This window comes from Lathyrus oleraceus, chromosome 4 (genome assembly GCF_024323335.1).
Source record: "Lathyrus oleraceus cultivar Zhongwan6 chromosome 4, CAAS_Psat_ZW6_1.0, whole genome shotgun sequence".
Lineage (NCBI taxonomy): Eukaryota > Viridiplantae > Streptophyta > Magnoliopsida > Fabales > Fabaceae > Lathyrus > Lathyrus oleraceus.
This window is the reverse complement of record NC_066582.1, coordinates 27809695-27819694: the sequence shown is the minus strand read 5'-3', so window position 1 is coordinate 27819694 and position 10000 is coordinate 27809695.

Below are 10000 nucleotides of genomic sequence, written 5' to 3'. Positions count from 1 at the left end.
CTATTCCAATAAATGTTGGGGGACTGCAAAGTTTCGGAGCATTTCGAATAATTCTCGACTTTCGACCGGAACTAATCGTCGAAACGCCACGTGCCACGGGACGAGAGGCGGGAGCGACAATAACTTGGCCTACACAACGAATTTTGATGTCAATTTTTGCATGGACGTCTATCCCAACAAATGTTGAGGGACTCCAAAGTTTCGGAGCATTCCGAACAATCCTCTATTTTTTGACCGAAACGCGTGGTCCATAGGCCACGTGCCACCGGACGAGAGGCGGGAGCGACAACACCTTGGCCTAGACAACGAATTTGAATCCCAAATTTTACATGGACATCTATACCAACAAATGTTGAGGGACTTAGAAGTTTCGCAGCATTCCGAACAATCCTCGATCTTTTGACCGAAACGCGTGCTCCAAAGGCCATAGGCCACGTGCCATGGGACGAGAGGCGGGAACGACAATACCTTGGCCTAGACAACGAATTTGAATCCCAAATTTTGCATGCACATCTATACCAACAAATGTTGAGGGACTTAGAAGTTTCTGAGCATTTCGAACAATCCTCGATTTTTTGACCGAAACACGTGCTCCATAGGCCATAGGCCATAGGCCACGTGCCATGGGACGAGAGGCGGGAAGGACAATAACTTGGCCTACACAATGAATTTGTACCCCAATTTTTGCATGGAATTCTATTCCAACAAATGTTAAGGGACTCCAAAGTCTCGGAGCATTTCCAACAATCCTCGATTTTTCGACCGGACCTAGTGCTCCATAGGCTATAGGCCACGTGCCATGGGACGAGACGCGGGAAGGACAATAACTTGGCCTACACAATGAATTTGTACCCCAATTTTTGCATGGACTTCTATTCCAACAAATGTTAAGGGACTCCAAAGTCACGGAGCATTTCCAACAATCCTCGATTTTTCGACCGGACCTAGTGCTCCATAGGCTATAGGCCACGTGCCATGGGACGAGAGGCGGGAAGGACAATAACTTGGCCTACACAATGAATTTGTACCCCAATTTTTGCATGGACTTCTATTCCAACAAATGATAAGGGACTCCAAAGTCTCGGAGCATTTCCAACAATCCTCGATTTTTCGACCGGAACCCAGCTTCCGTAGGCTATAGGCCACGTGCCATGGGACGAGAGGCGGGAAGGACAATAACTTGGCCTACACAATGAATTTGTACCCCAATTTTTGCATGGACTTCTATTCCAACAAATGTAAAGGGACTCCAAAGTCTCGGAGCATTTCCAACAATCCTCGATTTTTCGACCGGAACCCAGCTTCCGTAGGCTATAGGCCACGTGCCATGGGACGAGAGGCGGGAAGGACAATAACTCGGCCTACACAATGAATTTGTACCCCAATTTTTGCATGGACTTCTATTCCAACAAAGGTTGAGGGACTCCAAAGTCTCGGAGCATTTCCCACAATCCTCGATTTTCCGACCGGACTTAGTGCTCCATAGGCTATATAGGCCATGGACCACGGGACGAGAGGCGGGAGCGACAATAACTTGGCCTACACAACGAATTTGTACTCCGATTTTTGCATGGACGTCTATTCCTACAAAGGTTGAGGGACTCCAAAGTCTCGGAGCATTTCCAACAATCCTCTATTTTTTGACCGGACATAATGCTCCATAGGCCATAGGCCACGGGACGAGAGGCGGGAAGGACAATAACTTGGCCTACACAATGAATTTGTACCCCAATTTTTGAATGGACATCTATTCCAACAAATGTTAAGGGACTCCAAAGTCTCGGAGCATTTCCTACAATCCTCGATTTTTCGACCAGACTTAGTGCTCCATAGGCTATATAGGCCACGGACCACGAGACGAGAGGCGGGAGCGACAATAACTTGGCCTACACAACGAATTTTGATGTCAATTTTTGCATGGACGTCTATCCCAACAAATGTTGAGGTACTCCAAAGTTTCGGAGCATTCCGAACAATCCTCTATTTTTTGACCGAAACGCGTGGTCCATAGGCCACGTGCCACCGGACGAGAGGCGGGAGCGACAACACCTTGGCCTAGACAACGAATTTTGATGCCAATTTTTGCATGGACGTCTATCCCAACAAATGTTGAGGGACTGCAAAGTTTCGGAGCATTCCGAACAATCCTCTATTTTTTGACCGAAACGCGTCGTCCATATGCCATAGGCCACGGGACGAGACGCGAGAGCGACAACACCTTGGCCTAGACAACGAATTTGAATCCCAAATTTTACATGGACATCTATACCAACAAATGTTGAGGGACTTAGAAGTTTCGGAGCATTCCGAACAATCCTCGATCTTTTGACCGAAACGCGTGCTCCATATGCCATAGGCCACGTGCCATGGGACGAGAGGCGGGAACGACAATACCTTGGCCTAGACAACGAATTTGAATCCCAAATTTTGCATGCACATCTATACCAAAAAATGTTGAGGGACTTAGAAGTTTCGGAGCATTTCGAACAATCCTCGATTTTTTGACCGAAACGCGTGCTCCATAGGCCATAGGCCATAGGCCACGTGCCATGGGACGAGAGGCGGGAAGGACAATAACTTGGCCTACACAATGAATTTGTACCCCAATTTTTGCATGGACTTCTATTCCAAAAAATTTTAAGGGACTCCAAAGTCACGGAGCATTTCCAACAATCCTCGATTTTTCGACCGGACCTAGTGCTCCATAGGCTATAGGCCACGTGCCATGGGACGAGAGGCGGGAAGGACAATAACTTGGCCTACACAATGAATTTGTACCCCAATTTTTGCATGGACTTCTATTCCAACAAATGTTAAGGGACTCCAAAGTCACGGAGCATTTCCAACAATCCTCGATTTTTCGACCGGACCTAGTGCTCCATAGGCTATAGGCCACGTGCCATGGTACGAGAGGCGGGAAGGCCAAAAACTTGGCCTACACAATGAATTTGTACCCCAATTTTTGCATGGACTTCTATTCCAACAAATGTTAAGGGACTCCAAAGTCTCGGAGCATTTCCAACAATCCTCGATTTTTCGACCGGAACCCAGCTTCCGGAGGCTATAGGCCACGTGCCATGGGACGAGGGGCGGGAAGGCCAATAACTTGGCCTACACAATGAATTTGTACCCCAATTTTTGCATGGACTTCTATTCCAACAAATGTTAAGGGACTCCAAAGTCTCGGAGCATTTCCAACAATCCTCGATTTTTCGACCGGAACCCAGCTTCCGTAGGCTATAGGCCACGTGCCATGGGACGAGAGGCGGGAAGGACAATAACTTGGCCTACGCAATGAATTTGTACCCCAATTTTTGCATGGACTTCTATTCCAACAAATGTTAATGGGTTCCAAAGTCTCGGAGCATTTCCAACAATCCTCGATTTTTCGACCGGAACCCAGCTTCCGTAGGCTATAGGCCACGTGCCATGGGACGAGAGGCGGGAAGGACAATAACTCGGCCTACACAATGAATTTGTACCCCAATTTTTGCATGGACTTCTATTCCAACAAAGGTTGAGGGACTCCTTAGTCTCGGAGCATTTCCCACAATCCTCGATTTTCCGACAGGACTTAGTGCTCCATAGGCTATATAGGCCACGGACCACGGGACGAGAGGCGGGAGCGACAATAACTTGGCCTACACAACGAATTTGTACTCCAATTTTTGCATGGACGTCTATTCCTACAAAGGTTGAGGGACTCCAAAGTGTCGGAGCATTTCCAACAATCCTCTATTTTTTGACCGGACATAATGCTCCATAGGCCATAGGCCACGGGACGAGAGGCGGGACGGACAATAACTTGGCCTACACAATGAATTTGTACCCCAAATTTTACATGGACATCTATACCAACAAATGTTGAGGGACTTAGAAGTTTCGTAGCATTCCGAACAATCCTCGATCTTTTGACCGAAACGCGTGCTCCATAGGCCATAGGCCAGGGGACGAGACGCGGGAGCGACAACACCTTGGCCTAGACAACGAATTTGAATCCCAAATTTTGCATGCACGTCTATACCAACAAATGTTGAGGGACTTAGAAGTTTCAGAGCATTCCGAACAATCTTCGATTTTTTGACCGAAACGCGTGCTCCATAGGCCATAGGCCATAGGCCACGTGCCATGGGATGAGAGGCGGGAACGACAATAACTTGGCCTACACTATGAATTTGTACCCCAATTTTTGCATGGACTTCTATTCCAAAAAATGTTAAGGGACTTCAAAGTCTCGGAGCATTTCGAACAATCCTCGATTTTTCGACCGGACCTAGTGCTCCATAGGCTATAGGCCACGTGCCACGGGACGAGAGGCGGGAACGACAATAACTTGGCCTACACAATGAATTTCTACCCCAATTTTTGCATGGACTTCTATTCCAACAAATGTTAAGGGACTCCAAAGTCTCGAAGCATTTCCAACAATCCTCGATTTTTCGACCGGACCTAGTGCTCCATAGGCCATAGGCCACGTGCCACGGGACGAGAGGCGGGAACGACAATAACTTGGCCTACACAATGAATTTCTACCCCAATTTTTGCATGGACTTCTATTCCAACAAATGTTAAGGGACTCCAAAGTCTCGGAGCATTTCCAACAAACCTCGATTTTTCGAGCGGACCTAGTGCTCCATAGGCTATAGGCCACGTGCCACGGGACGAGAGGCGGGAACGACAATAACTTGGCCTACACAATGAATTTCTACCCCAATTTTTGCATGGACTTCTATTCCAACAAATGTTAAGGGACTCCAAAGTCTCGGAGCATTTACAACAATCCTCGATTTTTCAACCGGACCTAGTGCTCCATAGGCTATAGGCCACGTGCCACGGGACGAGAGGCGGGAACGACAATAACTTGGCCTACACAATGAATTTCTACCCCAATTTTTGCATGGACTTCTATTCCAACAAATGTTAAGGGACTCCAAAGTCTCGGAACATTTACAACAATCCTCGATTTTTCGACCGGACCTAGTGCTCCATAGGCTATAGGCCACGTGCCATGGGACGAGAGGCGGGAACGACAATAACTTGGCCTACACAATGAATTTTTACCCCAATTTTTGCATGGACTTCTATTCCAACAAATGTTAAGGGACTCCAAAGTCTCGGAGCATTTCCAACAATCCCCGATTTTTCGACCGGACCTAGTGCTCCATAGGCTATAGGCCACGTGCCATGGGACGAGAGGCGGGAGCGACAATAACTTGGCCTACACAATGAATTTGTACCCCAATTTTTGCATGGACTTCTATTCCAACAAATGTTAAGGGACTCCAAAGTCTCGGAGCATTTCCAACAATCCTCGATTTTTCGACCGGAACCCAGCTTCCGTAGGCTATAGGCCACGTGCCATGGGACGAGAGGCGGGAAGGACAATAACTTGGCCTACACAATGAATTTGTACCCCAATTTTTGCATGGACTTCTATTCCAACAAATGTTAAGGGATTCCAAAGTCTCGGAGCATTTCCAACAATCCTCGATTTTTCGACCGGAACCCAGCTTCCGTAGGCTATAGGCCACGTGCCATGGGACGAGAGGCGGGAAGGACAATAACTCGGCCTACACAATGAATTTGTACCCCAATTTTTGCATGGACTTCTATTCCAACAAAGGTTGAGGGACTCCTTAGTCTCGGAGCATTTCCCACAATCCTCGATTTTCCGACCGGACTTAGTGCTCCATAGGCTATATAGGCCACGGACCACGGGACGAGAGGCGGGAGCGACAATAACTTGGCCTACACAACGAATTTGTACTCCAATTTTTGCATGGACGTCTATTCCTACAAAGGTTGAGGGACTCCAAAGTGTCGGAGCATTTCCAACAATCCTCTATTTTTTGACCGGACATAATGCTCCATAGGCCATAGGCCACGGGACGAGAGGCGGGACGGACAATAACTTGGCCTACACAATGAATTTGTACCCCAAATTTTACATGGACATCTATACCAACAAATGTTGAGGGACTTAGAAGTTTCGGAGCATTCCGAACAATCCTCGATCTTTTGACCGAAACGCGTGCTCCATAGGCCATAGGCCAGGGGACGAGACGCGGGAGCGACAACACCTTGGCCTAGACAACGAATTTGAATCCCAAATTTTGCATGCACGTCTATACCAACAAATGTTGAGGGACTTAGAAGTTTCGGAGCATTCCGAACAATCTTCGATTTTTTGACCGAAACGCGTGCTCCATAGGCCATAGGCCATAGGCCACGTGCCACGGGACGAGAGGCGGGAACGACAATAACTTGGCCTACACAATGAATATCTACCCCAATTTTTGCATGGACTTCTATTCCAACAAATGTTAAGGGACTCCAAAGTCTCGGAACATTTACAACAATCCTCGATTTTTCGACCGGACCTAGTGCTCCATAGGCTATAGGCCACGTGCCATGGGACGAGAGGCGGGAACGACAATAACTTGGCCTACACAATGAATTTTTACCCCAATTTTTGCATGGACTTCTATTCCAACAAATGTTAAGGGACTCCAAAGTCTCGGAGCATTTCCAACAATCCCCGATTTTTCGACCGGACCTAGTGCTCCATAGGCTATAGGCCACGTGCCATGGGACGAGAGGCGGGAGCGACAATAACTTGGCCTACACAATGAATTTGTACCCCAATTTTTGCATGGACTTCTATTCCAACAAATGTTAAGGGACTCCAAAGTCTCGGAGCATTTCCAACAATCCTCGATTTTTCGACCGGAACCCAGCTTCCGTAGGCTATAGGCCACGTGCCATGGGACGAGAGGCGGGAAGGACAATAACTTGGCCTACACAATGAATTTGTACCCCAATTTTTGCATGGACTTCTATTCCAACAAATGTTAAGGGATTCCAAAGTCTCGGAGCATTTCCAACAATCCTCGATTTTTCGACCGGAACCCAGCTTCCGTAGGCTATAGGCCACGTGCCATGGGACGAGAGGCGGGAAGGACAATAACTCGGCCTACACAATGAATTTGTACCCCAATTTTTGCATGGACTTCTATTCCAACAAAGGTTGAGGGACTCCTTAGTCTCGGAGCATTTCCCACAATCCTCGATTTTCCGACCGGACTTAGTGCTCCATAGGCTATATAGGCCACGGACCACGGGACGAGAGGCGGGAGCGACAATAACTTGGCCTACACAACGAATTTGTACTCCAATTTTTGCATGGACGTCTATTCCTACAAAGGTTGAGGGACTCCAAAGTGTCGGAGCATTTCCAACAATCCTCTATTTTTTGACCGGACATAATGCTCCATAGGCCATAGGCCACGGGACGAGAGGCGGGACGGACAATAACTTGGCCTACACAATGAATTTGTACCCCAAATTTTACATGGACATCTATACCAACAAATGTTGAGGGACTTAGAAGTTTCGGAGCATTCCGAACAATCCTCGATCTTTTGACCGAAACGCGTGCTCCATAGGCCATAGGCCAGGGGACGAGACGCGGGAGCGACAACACCTTGGCCTAGACAACGAATTTGAATCCCAAATTTTGCATGCACGTCTATACCAACAAATGTTGAGGGACTTAGAAGTTTCGGAGCATTCCGAACAATCTTCGATTTTTTGACCGAAACGCGTGCTCCATAGGCCATAGGCCATAGGCCACGTGCCACGGGACGAGAGGCGGGAACGACAATAACTTGGCCTACACAATGAATATCTACCCCAATTTTTGCATGGACTTCTATTCCAACAAATGTTAAGGGACTCCAAAGTCTCGGAACATTTACAACAATCCTCGATTTTTCGACCGGACCTAGTGCTCCATAGGCTATAGGCCACGTGCCATGGGACGAGAGGCGGGAACGACAATAACTTGGCCTACACAATGAATTTTTACCCCAATTTTTGCATGGACTTCTATTCCAACAAATGTTAAGGGACTCCAAAGTCTCGGAGCATTTCCAACAATCCCCGATTTTTCGACCGGACCTAGTGCTCCATAGGCTATAGGCCACGTGCCATGGGACGAGAGGCGGGAGCGACAATAACTTGGCCTACACAATGAATTTGTACCCCAATTTTTGCATGGACTTCTATTCCAACAAATTTTAAGGGACTCCAAAGTCTCGGAGCATTTCCAACAATCCTCGATTTTTCGACCGGAACCCAGCTTCCGTAGGCTATAGGCCACGTGCCATGGACGAGAGGCGGGAAGGACAATAACTTGGCCTACACAATGAATTTGTACCCCAATTTTTGCATGGACTTCTATTCCAACAAATGTTAAGGGATTCCAAAGTCTCGGAGCATTTCCAACAATCCTCGATTTTTCGACCGGAACCCAGCTTCCGTAGGCTATAGGCCACGTGCCATGGGACGAGAGGCGGGAAGGACAATAACTCAGCCTACACAATGAATTTGTACCCCAATTTTTGCATGGACTTCTATTCCAACAAAGGTTGAGGGACTCCTTAGTCTCGGAGCATTTCCCACAATCCTCGATTTTCCGACCGGACTTAGTGCTCCATAGGCTATATAGGCCACGGACCACGGGACGAGAGGCGGGAGCGACAATAACTTGGCCTACACAACGAATTTGTACTCCAATTTTTGCATGGACGTCTATTCCTACAAAGGTTGAGGGACTCCAAAGTGTCGGAGCATTTCCAACAATCCTCTATTTTTTGACCGGACATAATGCTCCATAGGCCATAGGCCACGGGACGAGAGGCGGGACGGACAATAACTTGGCCTACACAATGAATTTGTACCCCAAATTTTACATGGACATCTATACCAACAAATGTTGAGGGACTTAGAAGTTTCGGAGCATTCCGAACAATCCTCGATCTTTTGACCGAAACGCGTGCTCCATAGGCCATAGGCCAGGGGACGAGACGCGGGAGCGACAACACCTTGGCCTAGACAACGAATTTGAATCCCAAATTTTGCATGCACGTCTATACCAACAAATGTTGAGGGACTTAGAAGTTTCGGAGCATTCCGAACAATCTTCGATTTTTTGACCGAAACGCGTGCTCCATAGGCCATAGGCCATAGGCCACGTGCCACGGGACGAGAGGCGGGAACGACAATAACTTGGCCTACACAATGAATATCTACCCCAATTTTTGCATGGACTTCTATTCCAACAAATGTTAAGGGACTCCAAAGTCTCGGAACATTTACAACAATCCTCGATTTTTCGACCGGACCTAGTGCTCCATAGGCTATAGGCCACGTGCCATGGGACGAGAGGCGGGAACGACAATAACTTGGCCTACACAATGAATTTTTACCCCAATTTTTGCATGGACTTCTATTCCAACAAATGTTAAGGGACTCCAAAGTCTCGGAGCATTTCCAACAATCCCCGATTTTTCGACCGGACCTAGTGCTCCATAGGCTATAGGCCACGTGCCATGGGACGAGAGGCGGGAGCGACAATAACTTGGCCTACACAATGAATTTGTACCCCAATTTTTGCATGGACTTCTATTCCAACAAATGTTAAGGGACTCCAAAGTCTTGGAGCATTTCCAACAATCCTCGATTTTTTGAGCGGACCTAATGCTCCATAGGCTATAGGCCACGTGCCACGGGACGAGAGGCGGGAACGACAATAACTTGGCCTACACAATGAATTTCTACCCCAATTTTTGCATGGACTTCTATTCCAACAAATGTTAAGGGACTCCAAAGTCTCGGAGCATTTACAACAATCCTCGATTTTTCGACCGGACCTAGTGCTCCATAGGCTATAGGCCACGTGCCACGGGACGAGAGGCGGGAACGACAATAACTTGGCCTACACAATGAATTTCTACCCCAATTTTTGCATGGACTTCTATTCCAACAAATGTTAGGGACTCCAAGTCTCAGAACATTTACAACAATCCTCGATTTTTCGACCGACCTAGTGCTCCATAGGCTATAGGCCACGTGCCATGGGACGAGAGGCGGGAACGACAATAACTTGGCCTACACAATGAATTTTTACCCCAATTTTTGCATGGACTTCTATTCCAAC